Source organism: Nycticebus coucang, chromosome 10, assembly GCF_027406575.1.
Source record: "Nycticebus coucang isolate mNycCou1 chromosome 10, mNycCou1.pri, whole genome shotgun sequence".
Classification (NCBI taxonomy): domain Eukaryota; kingdom Metazoa; phylum Chordata; class Mammalia; order Primates; family Lorisidae; genus Nycticebus; species Nycticebus coucang.
In genome coordinates this window covers 6,170,412-6,195,472 of record NC_069789.1, presented here as the reverse complement: position 1 = coordinate 6,195,472, position 25,061 = coordinate 6,170,412, and the positions used below count along the sequence as shown (strand labels likewise).

The following is a 25,061-nucleotide window of genomic DNA, read 5'->3' as shown; positions in this document are numbered from 1 at the left end:
GCAGGGATGCCATTAGGATTCAAAGAGGCAGCATGCATATGAACTATTAGATGTCTAATTGTCACATATTTGGTGTGACTATCAGTGGGTGCAAAGATTCAAATGGTTTTCATCAAGCTGGTTCATTCAGGGAAGATTATCTAACTGGTTCATCAGCAGGGTCTTTGTAGGCTCTGGGGGGAAAAATGCCAAACTGTTTCCTCAACGCTAAAGTCAATATGATTGTTGAAATTACAGCAGTAGCAATTCCCTTCATGGTAGTAATGTAACATTGCATCTAGGTTCTTAAATATATCCTTTAGTTTCTGGCTTATTATGGTTTAAGAACATCAGGAAAAGGAAGAGGAATCAGCATGAGGTTGATGGTTGAGTGACAACCGTAATTTTCCATATAATAGAATCTTTGCTAATATAAAAGCTACCTTCTGGTTATGCAAAAGTTTGATGAAATATAGGCCCAAAGTGGCGTTTTCTACCCAACAAAGAACAAGTGCCGTCATAGAATTTAGCATGTTGAGTTATTCTTTCCAAAATCAACCACCCAAGGACCAAGGAATAAGATTTAAAACATAATTTCTATGCATTCTTTTTTGAGGGAACAAAACAGCTTGTATAGCTAAACTGGGTAGCCGCAGCGTAATGTGGGAATGTTTCTATTTGTTGAGGAGATGCTGAGTATTTGCAGGAATGGTAAGAAGCAAAACAGAGGCCTCATCTGTATGCAACATAGTCATAACATGAAATTATAAACTCAGAGATATGATTTCCAAAAAGATTGAATTAACATTGTGAAAATGAGAGCCCCCTCATTTGCATAAATCTGGGGAATGCCATTGCATGACAAAGCTGGGAATGTATTCAGCAGAAGTAAAGAGAGAAGTTGCAGGGTGTTTCCGCAGCTCTTGGTGGAAGTTGGGGGCTGGAGTCTGCTTTTATAGAAGGGCCTGGGAATCAGTATAATTCAGATATCACTTTCAGCTCCAAGCTCACCTGAAATCAAAAGAAGCACCTTAGAAATGTTGCTTGAAAAATGAGGAGAAAGTTCTGACATGTAGCTGTTTGTGGTGAAAATTCCTTTGGGAGAAAAGAGTGTTCTTATTTGATCAACACAAACCCTTTTCAGCTCACTGTGGTCATCCCCAGGTGACCTCTGATTTCTTGAGCTTTCAAGAAGAAGAACCCAACCTGGAGGGAATCAAAGCTTTTACTTGGAAACAGCAAACTGCTGACATGTTCCTGGGGTCAAGTGATTATTTTATATCCAGAAAGTCTTACCTGGAAAAATAAAACCACTGATATTCACGGAGCCTCAAGGCTGGTCTCTTTTCTCGGGTGGCTGACAAGTCGCTGGCCTAATAACTTTCCCTTGTTATTTCTAAATAGAAATAACATTGTATCTTATCAATTCACAATAACATTGTCTCTGATCAATTCACAATAACATTGTCTCTGATCAATTCACAATAACATTGTATCTTATCAATTCACAATAACTTTGTATCTGATCAATTCACAATAACATTGTATCTGATCAATTCACAATGACATTGTATCTTATCAATTCACATGTGAATTATGTTTTACCCATGAATTCTTCTCACCCCCCCAGGGCCCGAGGCAAGCCTGCATAACATTCCTAAAAGCTAAAGTTAAAAATAAAAGTTTAACAATTACAGTGGGTAACAGTTTTTCTTTCTCTTACCGGAAGGACACTCCCCCCCCCCATCAAGTTAACGATTAAATACACACCAAAACACAGGAATATGAAACTTTACAAAGATTCTGAAAACCACAGGATGTAGCTGGAAATGGCTGAGTTGTTCATTACCAACCAGGTAAAATGGATTCTTGCCTTCTGAAACGTTGAATAATTCATAGGTGCAAATTTTATGGAGCATGCAATTTATAACTAAGACAATAAGTACTGAAAAAAGCCTTGAGTGCTACAAGAGAAAAGAGAATCGGGCAGCTAATTTTTAGCTGGTGAAAGAGGTAACAGGGAAAGAGCTACAGAGAATGAAATACGAGAACTGGACAGTTAAGATCGGTGTTTGCAGTGGGAGAAAAGGAGTGATCGATGTTCTTAGAGAGGAACAGAGTGAATAGAGGACACGTGTTGTGAATGGACACGTGTTGTGAATGTTCATGGGTGTTCAGGGACAAGTAAGTAGATTAGTGTGGGTAGAATAGAGTACGTGAGTAGGGGAAGGGCCAGTGATGTAGCTGGAAGGTCAGTTGGAGTTACTGTTGGAAAAGATGTCTGCGAGTAAGTCATGCTGTTGGCTTTGGATTTCCTTAGAACACTCAGGGGGTTTTAATCGGGCCAGTACTGTTACCAGTTTCTGCAGAGTAACGGCTACATCTGAGATGGTGCAATCTGGAGAAAGGGCAACGGATTAAGAAGTTATTGTTTAGCCTAGAAAAAAAGAACAGGATGTTAAAGTGCAATAGGAGGATGGGTGCATTTGAACAGTACTTAGAGGGATGATCAGTAGATATGGTGATTGGCTGGCTATGGAAAGTCAAATACATGCATCCAAAATGACCTTGCACCTTCTGTCTTGGGAGATTAGGTGGGTGGGCATCCTTAGCAAAGACACGGACCTGGGGGGAGGAAACAGGGGTTTGGGAAAATGCTGAATTCAGTTTGGGGCATGATAAAGTTTGATGTTTAGGTGAAAATGTCTAGTAGGCAAATGGAAGGTGGATTTGGAACCTACAGAAGGTCAGAAGTGGAGAAACAGATTTAGAAGTTGCTTATGTAATGGACAATTGAGATAGTGTTGGGTGATAAAAACCACTCAGAGAGAAGGTGTAGGGAGGAAAGAAAAGTGCATCAAGGAGGCACCCCAAGGAGCAGCCAGTATTTACTGGACTGGCTAAGGGAAGAGGGAGTGCTCAATAGGTCAGACATGGCCAAGAAGTGATATTTGAAAAAAGCATCTTTTGGGTGGTGCCTGTGGCTCAAGGAGGAGGGCGCCAGTCCCATATGCTGGAGATGGTGGGTTCAAACCCAGCCCCAGCCAAAAACCACACACACACAAAAAAAAAGAAAGAAAAAAGCATCTTTTAATTTTTTTCCAATTGTGCTTTGACACCTGCTGGGGCCATTCTGGCTCATACTGCTCCTGTTTGGAAAACTGGCTTGGGGAGCATGAGTTACCTTGCTCAGAAGACACTGCCTATTGCTATGGTCTTCAGAGGCTCAACTAAGTAAAGTTAACTCATTTATTTTTTATTAATAAGAAGGATAGAGATAACTGATGTGGCAGCTTATTAAGGAATATTTGAAGGCAAGAGAAAAAATCACTAGGGAAAGGGGCTCTGGTGATTCTAATTAATATATGTATTCTTTTTACTGAAGTATATAAAAAGCTGGGCTGCATTGGACATTTATCTGACTTTTCTTAGGCCTCTGCTTCCATAGGTCTGGGAGTTCATGATCACACCTTTTCTTTTTTCAAGTAGAATAAGTAAGAACATAAGAGGAAGCTTGTATGAATATTTTCTGGGAAGTTCCCTAAACTCCATTTTACTCACTGATATGAGGAGACAAATATTCAGCTTTTCCCTGTAATGATTTCCCCAGTTAAAAGATAAATGGATGGAATATACCTTTTTGGGGTGGGACACAATTATAAGAGGGACTTTACTTAACAAATGCAATCAACATAACCTGGTTCTTTGTACCCTCAATGAATCCCCAACAATTAAAAAAAAATATGAATGGAATAAGAAGAATTTTAAGTTGTCACATCAACTGTGATAAACATGGTAGATTGGAGTGAATCTAATGAATGTTTTCCTTGAATCTGTGAATCTGTGAAGGAATCTATATTAATAACTTAATTGGAGGGTGGCATCTGTGGTGCCGGACCCACATGCTAGAGGTGGTGGGTTCAACCCCAGCTCTGGCCTACTATGAAGCTAATTTATAGCTTTCACATGCAGGCTATAACCCAATTATAGCATAAGACTGTGAGGAAAGGGCCAAGGAAGGGGAAGGAAGGGGGGAGGTTAGGGTGGAGGGAGGGTAATGGGTGGATCTTAGAATGGGTACAGGTGAAACCTACTAAATGCAGAATACAAATGTCTACATACAATAATTAAGAAAATGCCATGAAGGCTACGTTGAACAGTTTGATGAACCAGCACATTGTACCCCTTGATTGCACAAATGTACACAGCTATGATTTAACAATAAAAAAATTAAAAAAAATTAATAAAAATGAAAAAAAACAAAAACAAAACAAAACAAAAAACAAACACACCAAAAAACCTGCAAAAAAAAAAAATAACTTATTTGGAAAACCACTGTATGGAAACGAAAACTTCATGTCATTTGTTCAGTTGAAAGGCGTGTAGAAAGCAACTAACTGTCAACTAAAACTGTCACGTTTCAACTCAACGTCAATTTAGTGCATTTATCCATTAAGAGCCAATGTGGTAAAGAGGGGCTAATCTTGATTCAGAATGTCTGAGTTTCACCCTTGATCTACTACTGATTTTATGAGGTTGGGGAAGTCACTTAACTCTCCTGAGACTGAGTTTGTTCACCTATAAAATAGAGGTGTTGAGTTAGAACATTTGAAAGGAGACTCCCCAATATGAAAGGTCACGTTTTTCACTGAGACGAAGATTATTTTAATAATAACTTCAACTAGTTAAGCGGTATATACTTTAAGTATCCAATTCATGAAAATTAAAAAAAAATTATAACAAATTATCTTAGAAAGGCAAAATTAGGTAGATTACATGCAGGATAAATAAGCTTTAATAAGTTGGAAACCAATCTTGTGTTAGCCAGCTAGAGCCTCTGCCGCCCATATGTTCATAAAAAGACTGTGGTTGGTTCACTGTCCTCTCTGGCAGTGCCAATCATAGTTAGCACTAATTAATGAAATTCCAGGGCACTGTTTGCCAGGAGGTTCACCCAATGGGTGAAGCAAACTACAGTGGCAAACTTTCCATCATTTATATCGCCGTGACAATATTGGCTCGAGTTTCAGAAACAGTAATTCTAGTTCTCAGTCCCCGGGAGGACAAATGTAGATTGATTTATGTTCAGAGCTTCGCGAGCATATTGTCAACACGGAGCCGGCTGCCAGCCCTCGTCCCACAAAGCGCTGACATTTTCTGGGAATCCGTTTGCCTTTATGCATATTGTCTTTAGTAGCTCACATTTGCACACGCTGTTGGGGTTTTTATTTTTTTTATTTTAAGGCCTAAGGCATGAGTTACTGATAGGAAAATTAGTCTGACGTGTTAACCCAGTTTATGCCAACAGAACATCTTTTGGGCTCAAGTCACCCTCGGGAAAGACCATGAACTTCCTTTAATCTATGTTGGAATTGCCTTAAACACATCTCGTAGACTTTTCTTGAATCCTGATTCCTTTTTAGTAAACTCCCCACCTCACCTCCCCACGTCTCAGTTTCTGGCTTTATTTTCCACGCATTTCCTCGCGACCTCTCTATTCAGGTCCACTTCTCCCATCCTCACCCACGTTGTTATTGTGCTAAATCTTGGTCTTCTGGGCTCCTGGTTGCTTTCTTGTCGAAGTTCATGGTCCTAGACAGTCACTGACATAGATTATTTAAAAAAATACATCTCTGGAGAAGAAAAAGAACCAAATATTCCAACTGATTATTGTAGCGAAAGGTAGACACCCAGTTTAATAATAAAACATCTCTCAATGGGTTTAAGCAAATAGTTTGAATAATATTCTTAATTGTGTTGTGGAAGGTCAAAGGTTATGATAGTGACAATTTCTAGCACAATTTTATTTTATTTTATTTATTTATTTATTTATTTTTTGCAGTTTTTGGCCAGGGCCAGGTTTGAACCCGCCACCTCCAGTATATGGGGCCGGCGCCCTACTCCTTGAGCCACAGGTGCCACCCTCTAACACAATTTTTTTTAGAAATATACAACATTTCAGTGCTCCTTGAAACAAGTAATTGATATAAACTATTTCATATGATCCATTTTATGTTCCATGTTTCTAAATGGGAAAACATTTTTTTCCATTTTTAAAAAATTGAAACGTAATTTAGATGACGCATAATTTTATACGTACTGATTGATAGATTTTTACAACTTCACTCCCTTTTTGATCAAAATATTGAATATATCTCCCCCTTTGGAAGGATCTCATATCCCCTCTCACAGTCTCCAGACCGATCTTGTCTTTGGAGAACACTAACCAAAATAATTATTTTTTAAATGAAGATGATTGAATATTTAAAAATTCTTATTTTCCATTTTTTTCCTCCAGTTTTTGTCATTATAGATTTTCTTGCTCCTTTCAAACCCTCTTTCAGATTTTCCCTCTGTAGGAGAGGGTAGAATGTGGGTGCTGAACGCTGTGAGTTTTATTATCTATTATTTTCCACCAGATACATATCTATTGGTGGGTATTTCTTGTTGCCCCTTATTTGATTATTAGCAGAGAGGTAGGAGATTTATATTTTTATATTTTTTCAGGATTCCTAAAAGATTGCTTATCTACGTGAAAGGGTGGTGTGATTTTACATTCGTTTGTTGGTGGAGATTTTTCTCCTTCATGCACAGTTTATTTTTATTGTTCAGTTTCTGGAGAGGGGCCAAACTTTCCCAAATCCCTCTGAATCTTCATTTTGTGGCAGTCAGCAACATTGCAGTTTTAAGTGTTGCTCAGATGCAGAAAAGAGGATGAACTGAAAGAGCTGTACAGTTGGCCCCCCCTGTTAGTGCATTCTGCCTCTGAGGATTCCACCAACTGCAGACTGAAAATATTTGGGAAAAAAATTCCACAGATCCAACGAGCAAAACTGGCATTGCCGCATGCTGCATGCTACATTGAATCACCGTGAATGTAGTGACGTGTGGGTACGGTGTCAGGCACTGGGAATAATTTAGAGAGTATTTGAAGCATGTGAGAGGGTGCGTTTATGGCATTTTTTTATAAGGGACCCGAGCACTGTGCATTTTGGAATCTGCAGGAGTCCTGGAACCCATCTCCCTTGGATTCTGAAGGTCAACTGGACTGTGTCATGGGACCTTTGTAGAAGGGATTCAATCCATCTCCTTAAGTTTCCACCAAAGAATGAGACACCTTAATAGCAGGAGCAGCAGGTTTGCAGAGCCCGGAACCGACGCTTATTTACTGCCAAAGTCTGACTTGCCTCCATCCTCAATGCAGACTCCTGGCTCCCCGTACTAAATCTCAAGCCAATTCCAACCCTGGTCGCCTCTACGTATTACCAATAGCCTTGACAGTATTAATGCTGAACGTTTACATTATACTTTCATAGTTTATAAAATCCATCTCTTTTTTAACTCATAATTTGTGAGGACAGCCTCATGAAGTCTATAAGCCTGTTGTCCCTTTTTTATTGTTATGAACTGAGGTTTAAAGAGATGAAGAGTCTTTTCTGAAGAATACGTCTTCCTCAGGAGCTTGGCCCCTTACAGTCTGGCTCCACAGTTAGAACCCTAAGTGATGTCTAACTTTATTAATGACTGTGAAGTGTTTTAGACCTATAAATTCAGGGAATAAGGGAAGGAATGCACAATGGTGCCCATGACCCTTCTGTGGCTCAAAGTTCTAATAAAATGGGCTTTAGCAGGACAGCTCAGTCCAACACGGGTTCTTACCACCCATCTTTCCTATAATTAGTCTTGGATTTCTTTGCCTGTGGTTTCCAGAAAATAACTTTTCTGTGTAGCTGTTACTTTAGTTGAGCTCTTATTGCACTCCTGGCTAAGAAAAATTTTAAAACCAGGAGCTTTACAAAATCTTTAAAACCATGGATGCTGTTAAGATTTAAGACTGCCAGGACCCTAGATTAAAATAGCATCGCCTATAGTAAGTGAATGATATATTCTTATCGAATGATTGAATGGTCCTAAGTATGGGTCATTGCTATGGGTCTTGCTATTCTATAGCAAGAATAAGAGCTTTGTTAATTTTATAATGCCATTAACACAGTAGTAGAAGCTATAGATTCACAATTTTACTTGAATATTGTGGATATGGTCAGTAACTACCGCCCTGCTGAATTGTTCTGAAATTCTTGGAATAAACAAAGGCCAGTGTTGACAGCAAATAATAAAGGTGTGATATTTCCTTTGTTGGTAGATTAGCAGTATCAATAGATTATTAAAAATATTAGGAAAGAATGAATGGAAATTGTATTTAAATTCATTTTACTTTCTCCATGTTATAGAAATGGCACAGTTGATCTTTTCTCTGAGCCACTGGGTCTTTGACAACTGCAGATGGCAATCCAACCACAAAAATGACAGGGCTTGCTAAATTTAATAGTGGGTTTTGCTTTTCCTAGCAGCAGAAAATAATGTTGCTCTGGGACGGAAGCATATCGGGAGAAAGAATCATAAAAACAAAAGCGAATTTCAAAGAAATAGAAAACAAGTTAATTTTTTGCAGCCTTTTCTTTATAAAGTTCCACTGCATGTAAGTTTACAAAATGCAATTTTGGGATCATGAGTTAATCAAGAAATACTGTGAAGGCATTTCCAACTTTGGGTAGTAGAAAATCTCTGTTACCATGGAAACAAGACACTATCATGAGAACAGGCCACATCATATAGAAGATTTAATTACAATGAATGATAAATGAATAAAGGCAGTTTTTTTAAGCCTATTTGTAGCTGAAGTCCATTAGAGGTCCAGTTTCCAAGGAAACCCACATTTAACAACAGCAATAAGAAAATTATGGAATAAAACGAACTATATAGGAAAAAGATTTTGAAAAAGTAACAGCAGCCTCACCAATTAAAAATAATATTTCTAATTTTACAGTTGATCTTAGCCAAAAGGCCGAGAAGCGATAATATTTCTAATTTTAAAAGAAGCACATTGGAACGAACTTAGATTTCTTGTGAGAATCGTAAGCTTTCCTTAATAATTATAATAACACATGCCATTTCTACAGAGAATAATAATATATCTGTCTTAAAAAGTATTCAAGAATCTATTTTTTTAGAATACAATTGGAGTGGCATATTTAGACTTGTTTTTATTTTGAAATGAGTTTTGCTGTGATTTAAGAGATCAAGGGACAGCCAAGAAACACAACATGGGTATGTCCGTGGATCATCATGTTGTGTCCTATTGTCAAATTTGCTGCTGATTTATGCACATATGTGGGGGGCTGAGCCAACAAGAGACAGACCATCTGGAGGGCTCTTTTGATGTAAGAATGTGACTACAAAATATTCACTATCCAAAGTAGTCTCACTGAGGAGTGGATGTAAGTCTGGGGTGCCCAGGGGCGAGAGACAAATCTGGTGGCTTGCCCTGCAAGGCCGTCGTGTCAGGGAACGGCTGTTTGGCCACAGTAGTTCGTTTTTGCCCTTTCTATGCTGCTGTTATGACTTTAAACCTTCCCAGGAGCAGTGTCCGTTGATTTAAAGTCTTTGAAAAAATATAGTTGAAGGTCATAGGCTTTGGAGTGAGACCAACGTGAGTCTGAGTCCCAGCTCTATCATTCACTAGCTTCCTGGTCTTGGAAAAGCAACTCAAACTCTTTTACTGCAGGTTCTTCGTAAGAAATGTTACCTACTGGGTTTGTGTTAGTGTCAATATACATAAAGCAGGTTTTCTACAACTTGGCACTGTTGATGTTTGGGCCAGACAGCTTCCCTGTGCAGCTTGCTCTATGTGCTGTAGGGTGCTCAGCGGTTCCCCCAGCTTCTGAAGAGGTAACAGCAGCTGTACCTGTCAAAAGGTAAATTGTAACACCACCGATACCAGAAGCAACTCCTTCAACTCCTCCTTTCCCTGCTCACCAGTTGGGACAACTAATAACTGTCTCCAGACACACTAAGTGCCTTCTGGAAACTGAGAAGGCTGATGTGAAGTGAGAGCTAAAAGCAGATGACACATAATTGGTAGTTGGATGCTCTAAGTTTTGTGAGGTTGTACACATATAAATAGTGTAGGGCTAAATCCGGGTGTAGTCGTTTGATTTTTCTGATGGCCTATGCCTCCCCCTGCCTTTTTTCAGCTCTAAGAATGTTCTAGCCAACATTTTTCAAACATTTACTGTCGTCTGCTGTCTAATTTTTCTCTTGCCAGTATGCCAATTAAACACATATTGGAACTTCTATTTCTATCTTCTGTGGCCCCTAACTTCTCATGCCTTTTTCTCTCTGTAAGTCCCGATATGTTCTGGATGATTCCTGCAGAACTCTTTTTCTTTTAGGGATTCTTTTTTTAGGACAATCTTATATTAATCCGTCACTACTGAGGTTTTTTTTTTTTTTAATTTTAATGACTATACATTTTATTTAACATTTCTATTTGTTTTCCATATCTACCTTCCATAATACTTCATTTTCTTTTAGGTTGTATTTATTTCCCCCCTCTTTAGATATTATAAAATAACAATTATATCATTTTAAAGCCTCTTATGTATTGCTCTGATATTGATGAAATTTCTACTCAGGGTAATGTATTTTTTATGTCCTTTATAATTTTCATCAACTCGCTTTTGGTGAAACTATTTATTATTGAGGTTTCATATTTTCTTTCATTTATAGAGCTGACCCTATTAATAATTTTGTGGTTACCTCTGAGGTAGACCAACTTGTTCACTCATTCTAGGCATGCTCTCAAGTTATTATTTTTTAAAATATTTTTAATAATAATTTTTAAAAATATTTTTAAAATTTTATTCTTTTTAAAAATATTTGTAATAATAATTTTTAAATAATTTTATTTAAAAATTATTAAATTTATTAAAATTATTTAAAAAATAATTTTAAAATAATAATTTTTTAAATATTATTCTTTGCATGCCTGCGTAAGTAATGAAAGACTTTAGATATCACACACTTAAAAGATGTAGCCTGATGAATATAATTTTTTTGAAGTAGACTTTTTCCATACAAGTCTCAAGGTAGAAAGTTCATTTTTATATTATATCACTAGTGGATGGAGCTTTGTCAAAGGGATTTTCCTATCTGATGTCTGACTATTGGGAGACCCTAATTTCTTTTTTTTTTTTTTTGGTTGCAGTTCAGCCGGGGCCGGGTTTGAACCCACCATCCTTGGTATATGGGGCCAGCGCCCTACCGACCGAGCCACAGGCGCCGCCCAAGGGAGACCCCAATTTCAATTTCTTGTTTGAGTATGACTAGCTTGGACACTGTCTTAGTCTGTTTTATAACAGAATACCAAATAGTGGGTAATTTATAATAAACAAAAGTGTATTTGACTCATGGTTCTGGAGGCTGTGAAGTCCCAGAGCATGGTGCCTGCATCTGGTGAGGGCCTCTGTGCTCCGTCATCTCATGGTGGAATGTGGATGGGCAAGTGAGTACAAGAGCACAATGAAGGGCCAAACTTGCTGTTAAAACAAAACTTGCTCATGTGCTCACTTCAGCAGCCCATGTACTAAAACTGGAACGATACAGAAAATATTAGCGTGGCCCCTGAGCAAGGATGACATGCAAATTCATGAAGCGTTCCATATTTAAAAGAAAAAAAAAAAAACTTGCTCATGATAACTAACCTATTGCTGTGATAATGGCATTAGTCTATTTAATCTCCCTTTGTTAGGCCCCAACTCCCAACATTGTTGCATCAGGAATTAAGTTTATAATACATGAGTTTGGGGGGACTTGTTCAAATCATAGCAGCTACCAATAGTTTCATTACACTCATTTGATTTCAATATCCTGGTCTAACTATGCTAGAACATAGAACATAATACAACTATTCCCTTTTCATTACTGGCACCTACAGAATTATATTAATATAATTCTGATTATATAATAATTCTGACTATATATAATTTTGATATTTGCTATAATTTTAAATATACAAATCTTTAGTTTTGGCCTTTGGCCATAGTATATGAAATTTTAGTACAACAGGAGGAACAAGTCCAAGAGATCTATTATACATTATAGTGAGTATTGTTAATAACTTGAAAATACTTGAAACAACTTGAAAATATTGGTCATATTGGAAAATTGCTAAGTGAGTAGGTTTTTAAGTGTTCTCACCGCAAACAAGGTAAGTGTGTGAGGTAATAGGAAAATTAGCATGATTTATCCATTCTACGATGTATACATATATCAAAACATTAAGCTATACACCACAAATATATATAATTTTTGTCAATTGAATAAATAAAAATACCACATTTCTCCCCCAATCTAGCATTTTTATGTTTTTGTAGTAATATAGGTATTGGTGTTTTATGTCAGTTGGGTCTACTATTTTGACTAGAAGTTCCCATTTAATCCTACTAAACTTCAAAGTTTCTTATCTGTAACACTAGGATGGAGATGGCATGTGCATTATAGACTTGCTGTGAGGATTAAATGAGATGATGAGTGTAAAAAATTTATTTACTTGGCGGGCGCCTGTAGTCCCAGCTACTGGGGAGGCTGAGGCAAGAGAATTGCTTAAGCCCAGGAGTTGGAGGTTGCTGTGAGCTGTGTGAGGCCACGGCACTCTACTGAGGGCCATAAAGTGAGACTCGTCTCTACAAAAAAAAAAAAAAAAAAAAAAATTTATTTACTGAACACATGGTAATTGCTCAGTGCATGTTACTATCATGTAAATCAGCTACTACTTGCCAAATTTCAAATGTCAATAATTTATCACTATAATCTATAATGATGGTTATTAGTATGAATCCTCATCTCAGATCCAGTCATGATGGGAACCATATCAAAAATTGAAAAGTCCCAGGAAGTAGTGCCAAAACTATTTACGTATCTCTACAATCTACAAGTCACAGCCATTTTGAGAATTCCTGCTTTGAGTAGAAGAGTGATTTCCAAGTGGGGATAATTTTGCCTCCAACGGGACATTTGACAATGTCTGGAGACATATTGATCATCTCAGCTTGTGGGGCTGGAAGCTACTGGCATCTGGGAGTAGGAGTTAGAGGTGCTGATAAACACCCTATAATGCACGGGGAAGGCTCCCCCAGAAAAGGATTCCCTGGCCCAAAATTGCAATGGTGCTGACACTGAGAAACCATGAACTACATTATTAAACCCCTTCATGGTTCAAATTCAATTTATTTTTAAACTATTTGTTTAGAAAAAAAGAATTGCGAATTGTCCACTGAATTAATAATAAGATATTGATTTTGTATGTGGGTGACCAAGGACATCAGTCTGATTCAGGGAGAATCTTTCACACAACCCAGGGTTTACACAGTGATGAGCTCATGCCAAATTTACAAATCCACGGAGTAACGAGTAAAAAGGAAAATGTTAACAAAACAATCTCAGTAATGCAATGACAACAACTCACATAAAGACACATAAATACATAGTCACACACACAAAAGCCAGGGGAGTGGGGCTGAGGCTTTCAGAAAGAACATTTAATCAGCTGGGGAGGTCTAGAACCTGAAGCGGAGGAGATCTAACATTTATACTGATGCAATTTCTAATTTGTTATGAATACAAAATTGAGCTTCTCCAGAAACCTGTACCTCTTCCCTAACTCTCTGAAGCCACTATTTATTTATTTATTTTATTGTTGGGGATTCATTGAGGGTACAATAAACCAGATTACACTGATTGCATTTATTAGGCAAAGTCCCTCTTGCAAACATGTCTTGCTCCCAAAAGGTGTGGCACACACCAAGGCCCCACCCCCCTCCCTCCCTCTCTCTGTTCTTCCTTTCCCCACCCCCCCTCCTTCTTTCTCTCTCTGCTCTCCCCTCCCCCACCCCCACCATGTCCTTAATTGTCATTAATTGTCCTCATATCAAAATTGAGTACATAGGATTCATGTAAAGCCACTTTAAAAAAAAAGTCTTTCTTTATTGTACTTTAATTTTCTATTTCTATTTGTCTCATTTCTTTTTCTTTCTTTCTTTCTTTTTTTTTTTTGCAGTTTTTGGCCGGGGCTGGGTTTGAACCCACCACCTCCGGCATATGGGGCCGGCGCCCTGCTCCTTTAAGCCACAGGCACTTCCCTATTTGTCTCATTTCATAGAAGTGGTTGAGGGCATCTTGTTTCACTTATTTATGGAACTTACTACATAGAAGACATTCAATAAACATTTGAATTGAAGAATGAATGGGTGAATAATTAACACCTGCAAGGTTTATGAATATTTATAGTTCTATTTGAGGACACACCCTCTCCACTAAGCAAGGCTTCAGAGAATTCAGGGAGTAGCTTAAAGCAAAGGGAATGTGTGAGGACAAAGGGAAGCCCAGCCTCAAAGGGCATGAGAGAGTCCTGTGGGGCTGGGAAACAATGTCAGAAAACTAAAAAACTTCACGTACAGCAATCTGAAATGAAATCTGAACAAAGACTGGAGTAATTCCTGTTGTCTCAGAATCAGACAAACATCACTAGTCTCTGCAAATAGCAATGGCAGCCTCAAAGCCAGAGCACACTGGGCTCCTGTGTGTGTGCTGCTCGTTGTGTGAGCCAAGATCCAGGATTTTCTCAGGTGGAGATTAGCACAACACCTAGCATATTTTTTTTCTATAAAATTGATATATTCAAATGACAGTATCAAATCTCAAGTGAACAAATCATCTATTGCCACTGTTTGTACGCTCAGTTTAGGAAAAGCTGCAATGCCAACTCAGATCTAGAGAAATATACGTTTTAGGGGAAACATATTTATCTGTTTGAACATTTAAACCTTTTTCAGTGATTTCTAAAATGCTGATATTTTGTGTTCTCTTTAATGACATACACTTAATATATTCTCACCTGGAAATCTTTTCTTCACCTTATAAATGAAGCAACTGAGCCTTTGAAGGATGAATCAAGGAACCCAAGACCTCACAACCAGAAATGACAGAAGTGAGACCCCAGGGCAGGTGTTTCTGCACCCTCACAGCCAGTATATATCAGATTTCACTCCTTTGACAAACTTTTCCATATGTGGACATTGTATTTTCTATTTTCAGTTATTTTTCTGTGGAACATGTATGAATGCAAAAGTTTCCATTTTAACTTAGAATAATTCAGAAATTTCTTTCTGCTACATAGAACCCTGTGCTGTGTCCTACGCAGTGTAGAAGGTAATGGTGTCTTTCCTAAGAAATAATTGTTTTCCTTTCATGAATGTTTAGACGGATATAAAGATAGTTCATTTTATGATCAACCTAAACCTTTTTTATTTTATTTTGAAATTTTGAATAAAATGTGGGTATATTCTTTTCCTTTTGTTTTGTTTTTGCAGTTTTTGGCCAGGGCCGGGTTTGAACCCGCCACCTCTGGTATACAGGGCGGACCCTACTCCTATGAGATTCAAATGACATAGAAAAAAGCGAAATCGTCCCTCATGTTTGGTCCTGGCCAGATTCCTCAGCAATCGCGCCTTCTTCTTTACTCTGCCTGTGATGGGGCAGCAGCGTCTGCCAGTATCTGTCTCACCAGGGGCCTTGTGCCCCAGCCACCATGCTTTTGGGGCAAGCCCAGACCCACCCTGGAGGAGTCCCCAGCAGAGACCCATGGGCTGCTCTGTGGGTGCTGGGCACACCTGTCCTTTCCCGTCCAGATTGTGCCAACCTTGCATTTTGCCTTTTGTCTTCCCAGATCTAGGGATGGTATTTCTTCGCTGCAGTTTCTGTCAATGATTTCCCTCCGTGCTTCTTCCTGTATTCTCTTATCCTTCTAATTCTTGTGCTAAATCCCCTTTGATTGCAAGGTCATAAATTGTTTTCCTGTTTTCCCAACTGAGCTCTAACAGTTACAACACCATGATCAGATGGGTCTGTAGATAGTTTCCTTCCTATTTTTTATTCTCAATTGAATGTTTTTATCAATGATGATTTACATATAAAAAGAAAGCGAACGGCGATACTATAAAAAAAAGGGTGGCAAGCAGCCACCTAGCCATGAGGGAGAGGACAATACTGCCTCGGCAGATGCTGCCTTTCCGGGGAAGGAAGCTGAATGGTGTTTCCCGTCCTTCTGGCCCAGCTTATAGACACTCCTGGGAGGGTCAGGGGGCAGGACCATGAATTAGTCTCCGGGATGCAGGGCTCACCACAGTGGTGTCTGCAGGTTGAATGGATCCAGATACTGGCCATTTAATAGGGATATGGTCAGGGGTTACAAGCTGCACTGCATTTTTTCTGATTGCAAGTTCACCTGCGTCAGCTTCCAGGTCTCAGAAGGGTGCCAAAGAAAAAATGCCTTTGAGGGGCAGCGCCTGTGGCTCAAGGAGTAGGCCACCAGCCGCATATACCAAGGGTGGCGGGTTCAAGCCTGGCCTCAGCCAAAAACTGCAAAAAAAAAAAAGGGTTTTTGAGGGTTCCATGAGGGTCTTCAAGGGAGTGGAGAGAAGGCCTGGAGCTCCCCCAGCACGTGGCCCATCACATCATCCTGGTGATGACTGTGCAAGTTACACTTTTGCACACACTCCTCGGACCTGGCCCTGACCCTCTGCAGCACAACTGACTCCCTATGAACGGCCCCCACCATCACCCTGGATTCCCTCCGCTTCCCTCTTGTGTTGAATTTCTGTCCCATGTCCCACACATTCCTTTTCCTTGATTATCTCTCTGTTTGGCAGGGCATCCCTTAGTCGAGAAACGGGGCGTGAGAAATAAGTATTTTTCAGATCTTGGATATCTAGAAATACTTTAATTATACTCTCACATTTGATTGGTAGTTTGTCTGCATTTAGAACTACAGAGTGTAAATAATTTTCTTTCAAAATTCTGAAGCCGTTTCCCTATTATCTTGTTTCTCGCATTGCTGTGAGGGGTCTGAAACCATTCCGATTTCTGTCCTTTTCATACGAGCTAGTTTTTCCTCCAGAAAGCTTGTAGAATCTTCTCCTTTTCTCCCATGTTCTGGAATCGCATGCATGCCCCACTGGGAGCCTCTCTGTATATAGCACAGGCTTTTTTATTTGGAGACTCACGTCTTGAGTTCTGAGACATGTTCTTGAATTATTTATTCAGCCATCTCCTCCTCTCCATTTTCATCCAATTTCCTTTTCAGTTTACTTATTCTCTGATTTCTTAATATGTACTATTTTCTACTTTTGTTTTTACTTAAATTCTGTGATTTTTTCCCCTGTCTTTTGAGTCATTCTTCCTTTTCTGTCTGTTCTTGGCTATTTCTGAAGAACACGCCATCTTTGGTGTCTCCATAACATTCTCCGCTTGCTTATTGTTTCTAGAAACTTGAGGGCCTTGAGGTCTTTCTGTGTCTTGAACAGGCTCCCTTGCTTTTAGTCTAGGGTATGGCACTCGTGCGAATTCTGCCATCATAAACACTCAATTGGATGTTGTCTGTGTTACATTCCGTTTTATTCTGCATGACGAATATTATACTCACAATTATCTTGAAGACCTGTCTGTCCCTCTAGACTAATTACCGGTGCTGGCATGTCAGGTGCAAGAGGGGCCATCGCCTTAAGGTTCACTGTCTTTGGACTTGGAGTGTTGTTTATAAGCGCTCTAAAGCCATTGCTATTCCTGACTCTGCACAGGACTTTTCCTCTTTTTTTTCTCCAGCAGTTTGTGGAATTTCTCCTTTGTCTCCTGAGGTCTACAGATTTGCATTTATAACTCTCTGCTGAGGATCAAAACTAGCTTTTCTGTGGGCCTTATCTGGAGGTTCTGCAGGCAGGTTAAACACCACGTACCAACATGCAGCTTCTTCCTTCTCCCCTCGCCCCCACCCTGTTCCTCTGCTGCGTTCGGGATGCCCTTGGTTTCTTCTGCTGCCCACCTGTGTGTCTGGGGAGCACTCAGCCCTCGCTCCCACTTCCTCTCTGCCCTCCTCTGCCTACAAATCTGTTGAATTTATGTTTCCTACTGTTTATGCTGCTACAAACTGGGAACATGGCTGTAAGATATCTTTCAAACCCTAACTCTGACCTTGGCCTCTGCTTACTGCCTTCAGAGGTCTGACCGCCTGCAGAGTGAATAGGAGCTTCTCCACAAGACACGTGGAGCCTCCTGTGAACTGATCCCGGCCTGCCTGTCTCAGTCTACTTAGGCTATAACGAAATCCCATAGATGGACGGTGTGGAGTAAATGACAAACATTTATTTCTCAACATCCCGGAGACTGGAAGTTGAGGTGATAGTTTGTGGAGGGCTGTCCTCTAACGGTCTCTTCACATGTCAGAGAGAGAAAGTTCTGGTGTCTGTTCCTGTGTTCATGGGGCACTGATCTCACTGTGCACCTGCACAACCTCCTCTAACCCTAACTGCCTCCCCAAGCTCCCCCCGCCCCCACCTTAGCACTGATGACTACTGGAAGGACGCACGTGTTCAGTCTGTAAATAACAGCTAGGAAATTTGCAACGGTGCGTTGGTCTCATCCTCCTGGCTCTGTTTTGTATTTCTGTGTTCATATTTTTCCTTGAATGCTCATTCTGTCTTCTGTCACACAGATATACTTATGCTATTTTTGGAGCTTAGCTCTGGTGTTATAATCTTTCAGAAGCCTATGCTTAACTTCCAAACTGGATCAATTTTCCTCTCCCGTTGATCCTCCAGTATGCTGAGTATACCTATTGCTTAGCAAATACCCGATTACATTGCCACTTGGTGTACGATGTTCTTCAAATATTAAACTCCTCAAGTACAAAGATGATATCATTTGTATTTTTACACCTAGTAACAGGCACAGGGTCTAACCCATGGCAAATACTCTCTTCATAGAACATTGATTACTAAACTAAATGTATCGTTTTACTGATGTTGTTAATCTGTGTTAACTACCCGAAACTTCCTGCATGTTTTGCTGGCCTCCATGCCTGTAGCTTTATTTTAATCATTTTCTGTGTCGAGATACTTCATGTCCACAATAAATTCAAAACAGTTTTGACATTGACACTTTTTTTTTGTAGTTTCAGCTTCCCATTTATGACATATATGGATTTATATAGTAAGACTAATGGGTCCCCTCTTAGATAGTAGAAAATTGTACTTAAACTTTACCAGTAGGACATTGCCCCAGTGGACTCTCAAATGTCTACAGCTCATCCAGTGAGAAGAGCTTCACAGGTGTGAAGGTGGAGTATGGAGTCAAAGGGTAGTTGCTGACATCAGGGCTAACTTATAAGGCTTCTGGAGCGTGTGTGAGAGGTGATGTTGGAGAAGTAAAACTTTGCGCATCAATCCTTCTGGGAATAGATCTCTGAAGAGATGACAGCAAATGAGAAGGCGTCTTCTGGCGAGAGTGAAAGGAAAGTGGATCATTTTTATAAGAAAATGCTGTGTGGGAAATGCTTTTTCAACAGTAAAATGGTGTGCAATTGTTTACTCTTGAAATTGCTGTGATTGTTCTTAAGGCCAGTTTGAAAGTTAATTGCCTGGCTCAACCCAATTATTAGGACTGCCATATTGCCCGTGAGTCAAGACCAGAAAATTCCATATGGCATTTATGGGGGATTCTAAGAGCTCCTATTTCTGACTAAAAGGTAACATTTTCTCTTATTCTTCTTCTCTTACCTTTTCTTAAACAGACCCCACTATCCGGCCTTAAATGTAACCAGGACCAGGCCAAACTTAATTCTCTATTCTTCTAATCAGAATAATTTTTCACAGAAGGGTCCAAGGACAGCCAGTCAGAATCTTCCCTGGGATATACACATGGATTGTGGAGAGAGACATTGTCTTGTCAGTAGGTGTCTGAGATAGGGTGCCACAGACATTAAATGGGCTTTGTGAGTTGCCCCTGTCCCATTTTCTTTGCTGCTTTGAGCAAATCTGTGGGTCATTTTGTAATAACATAGAATAGGAGCAATACTCACACAAAAGTCAAGGCTGAGAGAGAGAGCAGGTGTGGCTGAATCATTCCTCTTTTTAATTGACCTGTTTTTGGTTGGTTCTCTTCCCTTTAGCCTGAGCATGTACTCATGAGCACACACTCTTATCTAGGGCGTTTTGTCCGTCAATCCCTGTTCCTTCATTCTTTTCTCCTGGGGCTCTATTCACTTCTTAGTTGCAAGATGATTAAATATAATTAAATATAAAGGCATTGAAGCCGAACGACTTGAGTTTGAATCTCAGTCCTTCCACTTCCTAGCTATTTCATCTTGGGCAAGTTAGTTAACCAGTCTAAGCTTATTTCCATGTTAGGAAAATGGTCCCACTTTGGGGTGATTTTGTGGGGTTTAAATAAGTTAATACATTTAGAGTGCTTAGAACAGGGCCCAACATGTGGAGCTTGCATAGGAGGTGTCGGCGATTTTGATACTGTGCTCTGAAAAAAGATCAAAATACTCGTGTTTATGTTTTTCTTAATTAAATTAATTTAATCAATCGCTGTTTTCTTTAGAGAGATAAGGAATTTACCTTTGTGACTTGCGTGGATTATGGCATGCCTCAAGCTCCTGGTCAGCATTTCCCTGACTCACCTGTCTCCCGACCACATTGTTCACAGGACCCCCGCCCCCTCCAGCCTCTTTGCCATCTTGCCTCGATCCATTGCTTGGTGCACTTAACTTCTCTTTTAACATCATTCTTTTGTGTTTGCCTCAACTCTTTCATTTGACAGCCCCTTTTCTCTTTTCGACTATGATTTTTATTCTACTTCTTATGAGGCTGTTTCAATTCACCATCTCTCTCAGCAAAACCCTTGATGAGAAGGCTTCTCCCAGTTTTACTCAAGCCCTGAGACCAGAGTCAGAGCCACATGCAGTAAATATTTGCGATTGAGATATTGCAGTCCCCACTTTGAAGAGGAATATTCTCAGCCCATGGTGCGGGAGAACTAACTGCAAACTGATTCTGTGACCTGACACACCATCCTGTCAGTCTCTTGCTTCTCAAACTTGGCTATTCTCTGCCTGATGTCTTCCTCAACCAATAATTTTCCTTTGTGCCAAGTAATGTGGGAACATTTTTATATTAAAACAAACAAGACGGCTGGGTGTGGTGGTTCATGCCTGTAATCCCAGCACTCTGGGAGGCCAAGGAGGGTGGATTTCTTCAGCTCAGGAGTTTGAGACCAGCCTGAGCAACAGCAAGACCCCATTTCTACTAAAAATAGAAAAACTAGCCAGATTTAGAGGTAGGCAACTATAATCCCAGCTATTCAGGAGGCTGAGGCAGGAGGATCACTTGAGCCTAGAAGTTTGAGGTTGCTGTGAGCTACAATGACACCATGACATTCTACCCAGGTGACAGAGTGAGAATCTGTGTGAATAAATAAATACATAAACAAACAAACAAATAATAAATAAATGGATAAATGAAGCAAACAAGCATACATTCTGGAATATATAAGAAATTTACATGGCACTTGCTTTGGGTCTATGGACTCACATTCCTTGGAATCTGTGTGAATAAATAAATACATAAACAAACAAGCAAATAATAAATAAATGGATAAATGAAGCAAACAAGCATACCTTCTGGAATATATAAGAAATTTACATGGCACTTGAATGCTTTGGGTCTATGGACTCACATTCCTTGGAAAGTGTAACAGGTGGGATCTAAGTTACTGTTCTCTGTCGTTAAGCATACCTCTGCGAAAACCTCTGAGAAGACCATAGAACGGTGTGTTCTCTTTGTCAATGCTAGTTGTGGTTAATGTTTATAACAGCCCAAACTTAAGACTAGCTACCATTTTTGAACATTTATTAAATGTTCAGAACTCTGGTGCATACTTTACAATAACATATATAATTTAATATTCATAGCAAGTGCCTTTAGCTCAAGAGTAAAATGAAATCTTAAGAAGTTAAATAACTTGAACAAACTCTCAAAACTATTCTGTTTTAGGGCTCAAGTCCGGATTCGTAAATCTCTAAAGTGTTTAACTGTTTCAGGGCACAGCATATGCATAATCATTCAGGGAAACCTCACTCAAGATGAGAATTTTAGGAATAGTTATTAAGAGCAGTTGGCATTGATATCCTCTGGCTTAAAGTCTTATAGGAACTGCAGGCTAAAAAAAGGAAGGGAGAAAATGACAGTAGAACACATGTGTATGTGGGTGTGGGCACATGGGTGCGTACATATATGTCTATATATTCATGTTTATCAATGCATACCAATTACATATCATACATAAATAATATACATATAAAACAACTTGCTTGGGTGCGTTGTAAACTATCCCCATATCTCAAAATTGTAGTTGTCATTGTACCTTCTGCCAATTTAGTTTAAAAACCAGCCAGCTTCTGTTCCAGGAAGGGCTGCCATGAGATCTTCTTTGTATAGGTGATGAGCTGTTCAGGTCCCAAGCACATATTGGTGAGTATAATAAATACCAACAACTTGATGGATCATTTGCTCGAAATGTTATCCCCTTAGGATTATAGTTCTTCAACTAAAATCTTTGAAGAAGGTCAAATAATCTGCTTGGTTGCACATTATTTATAATAGAAAATTTATTAAATTCTTTTCTTTTTATTTATTTATTTATTTATTTTATTAAATCATAGCTGGGTACATTGATATGATCATGGGGCATCATTCACTAGCTTCACAGACCGTTTACCAAGTTTCACATATACCCTTGTAAGATGCACCGCTGGTGTAATCCCACCAATCCCCCTCCCTCTACCCACCTCTTCCCTCCCTCCCCTCCCTTCCCCCTTCCCCCTATTGTTAGGTTGTAACTGGGTTATAGCTTTCATGTGAAAACCCTAAATTAGTTTCATAGTAGGGCTGAGTACATTGGGTACTTTTTCTTCCATTCTTGAGATACTTTACTAAGAAGAATATGTTCCAGCTCCATTCATGTAAACATGAAAGAGGTAAAGTCTCCATCTTTCTTTAAGGCTGCATAATATTCCATGGTGTACATGTACCACAATTTATTAATCCATTCATGGATCGATGGGCACTTGGGCTTCTTCCATGACTTAGCAATTATGAATTGAGCTGCAATAAACATTCTGGTACAAATATCTTTGTTATGATGTGCTTTTTGGTCTTCTGGGTATATGCCCAGTAGAGGAATTACAGGATTGAATGGCAGATCTATTTTTAGATCTCTAAGTGTTCTCCATCTATCTTTCCAAAAGGAATGTATTAATTTGCATTCCCACCAGCAGCGCAAAAGTGTTCCCTTTTCTCCATTAAATTCTTTTCTTAAAAGCTCATTGACAGAGCTAGCTAGTTACCACCATCACATTTCCTTTTTTTTTTCTTTTTGCAAAAGTTGACTTGGCAAGAACTTTATTTCACCTTCGTATGCTATGAACCCTTGTTGTAAATTCTCATTTATTTTGCAAGCGAAATATTTTGGGTGTTTGGCTTAAAGTAGTTCAGTCAAGGGTGCAATAGACTGTAAGAAGGTGGCCTAACATGTTCCTCCTGATGCACTTGAACCTCATATATTTACATATACAAAGTGTAATATAAACTTGTAATCATACAAGCTCACCCACACTTTAATCTTAATATTGACTTTATTTGTAGGTACCAGTGTGGTTAGGCTATTTCTCAAAGAATGTTCCATAGGGGCAGTGCCTGTGGCTCAGTGAGTAGGGTGCTGGCCCCATATACTGAAGGTGGCGGATTCAAACCTAGCCCTGGCCAAACCGCAACAAAACAATAGCCAGGTGTTGTGGCAAGTGCCTATAGTCCCAGCTACTCGGGAGGCTGAGGCAAGAGAATCACCTAAGCCCAGGAGTTGGAGGTTGCTGCGAGCTGTGACACCATGGCACTCTACCGAGGGTGATGAAGTGAGACTCTGTCTCTACAAAAAAAATAAAATAAAATAAAATAAAATAAAAGAATGTTCCATAGAAGACTGCCCATGAGTCTGTGTAGAAATAGTCTGAGGGCACAAAGTGCTCACCTTATTCTTGTTGTTTTCATTGTTTTTTTAACTGTTTGATTTTGTATGTAGGTGCTGACTTCACCTTGGCAAGGCCTTGCTTCCAGGCTGTCCTGGGAGGGAGAGACACTTCTCACCTAGCAGACTTAGATTTTTTGATTTTAATAGAACGGCACATGTATGAGATGAATGACTCTCCTCTCACTGAATTTTACTGTCTTTCAAAGCATTACTTTGTTTTTATTTTTTTATTATTAAATCATAGCTGTGAACATTAATGCAATCATGGGGCACCATACACTGCAAAGCATTACTTTGAAGTGTTATTCTGCTAAAAGCCCCTTATCTGCCACCAAGGAGAGAAGCAGTAAAAAGAGTGAGAGGGGAGTGGATCTACTCACCCTTCCTGCTCCTGTGCATCCTGCCCTGTTTATCCCGTCGCCCATGAGTCACTTTGACTCACTCAGACAAGAGTCCTCTTCAATAGAGATAAAAGTCAAGGACTGGGACAAGCTTATGGTGACATGTGGGAGCTGTGGTGCTGAATAGTGTCAGTCCGTTTTGCGGCACTGTAAGAGAATATGTGCAGTGGGGTAATTTATTAAGAAAAGGGGTGTATTTGGCTCACAGCTCTTCTGTCTGGGAAGTTCTAGGGCATAGCTCTGGCTTTCCAGCTGCATCATGACACGGCAGAAGGTCACTGGGGAAGTGGACACACGTGAAGAGGCCAAACATGAAGGGTGTCTTGGCTTTATCACAAGCTGCTCTCAGGGGAACTAATCCACTCTTACAAGAACCAATCCAGTCTCCCAAGAGTGAATAGCACCAGATACCCACTAGGGTGGAGACCCTATGATCCAAACACTTCCTGCTAGGCCCCACTTCCCAACACTGCCACACAAATAATTAAACCTCAACATGAGTGAAAAGAACTACATCTGAACCACGGCATTCCACTCCTGGCTTCCCAAATCCATCTCCTTCTCATGTACAAAATACATTCATTCCATCCTAATAGTCCCCAAAGTCTTAAATTGCTCTAGCACCAACTTAAAAGTCTAAGGTCTCATCTGAGACTCAAGGCAAGCTCCTTCCAGATATAATCCTGCAAAATCAAAACCAAGTTATTTATTTCCACAATGGTGGAACTGTCATGGGCTAGACATTTTCATTCCAAAAGGGCCAAAGGGGATATTTGGAGAATACTTAGAGACCTAAAGATAGATCTGCCATTCGATCCTCTAATTCCTTTACTAGGTTTATACCCAGAAGACCAAAAGTCACAATATAACAAAGACATCTGTACCAGAATGTTTATTGCAGCCCAATTCATAATTGCTAAG

At 39.5% G+C, this 25,061-nt stretch overlaps 1 long non-coding RNA gene and 1 other non-coding gene across 2 annotated transcripts in view; both read left to right on the top strand.

The window, feature by feature from the left end:
• The first annotated feature begins 1,786 nt into the window (after window positions 1–1,786).
• The window catches only part of LOC128597439 (uncharacterized), a 59,002-nt gene continuing 35,727 nt past the window's right edge, over window positions 1,787–25,061 (top strand). Inside the window, exon 1 of the long non-coding RNA XR_008383258.1 lies at window positions 1,787–1,835. This is a non-coding gene — a long non-coding RNA (uncharacterized LOC128597439). The remainder of the gene's footprint in view (window positions 1,836–25,061) is intronic.
• On the top strand, window positions 11,381–11,487 carry LOC128597887 (U6 spliceosomal RNA). Its single transcript, XR_008383441.1, has one exon. It is a non-coding gene; the product is annotated as a U6 spliceosomal RNA (small nuclear RNA).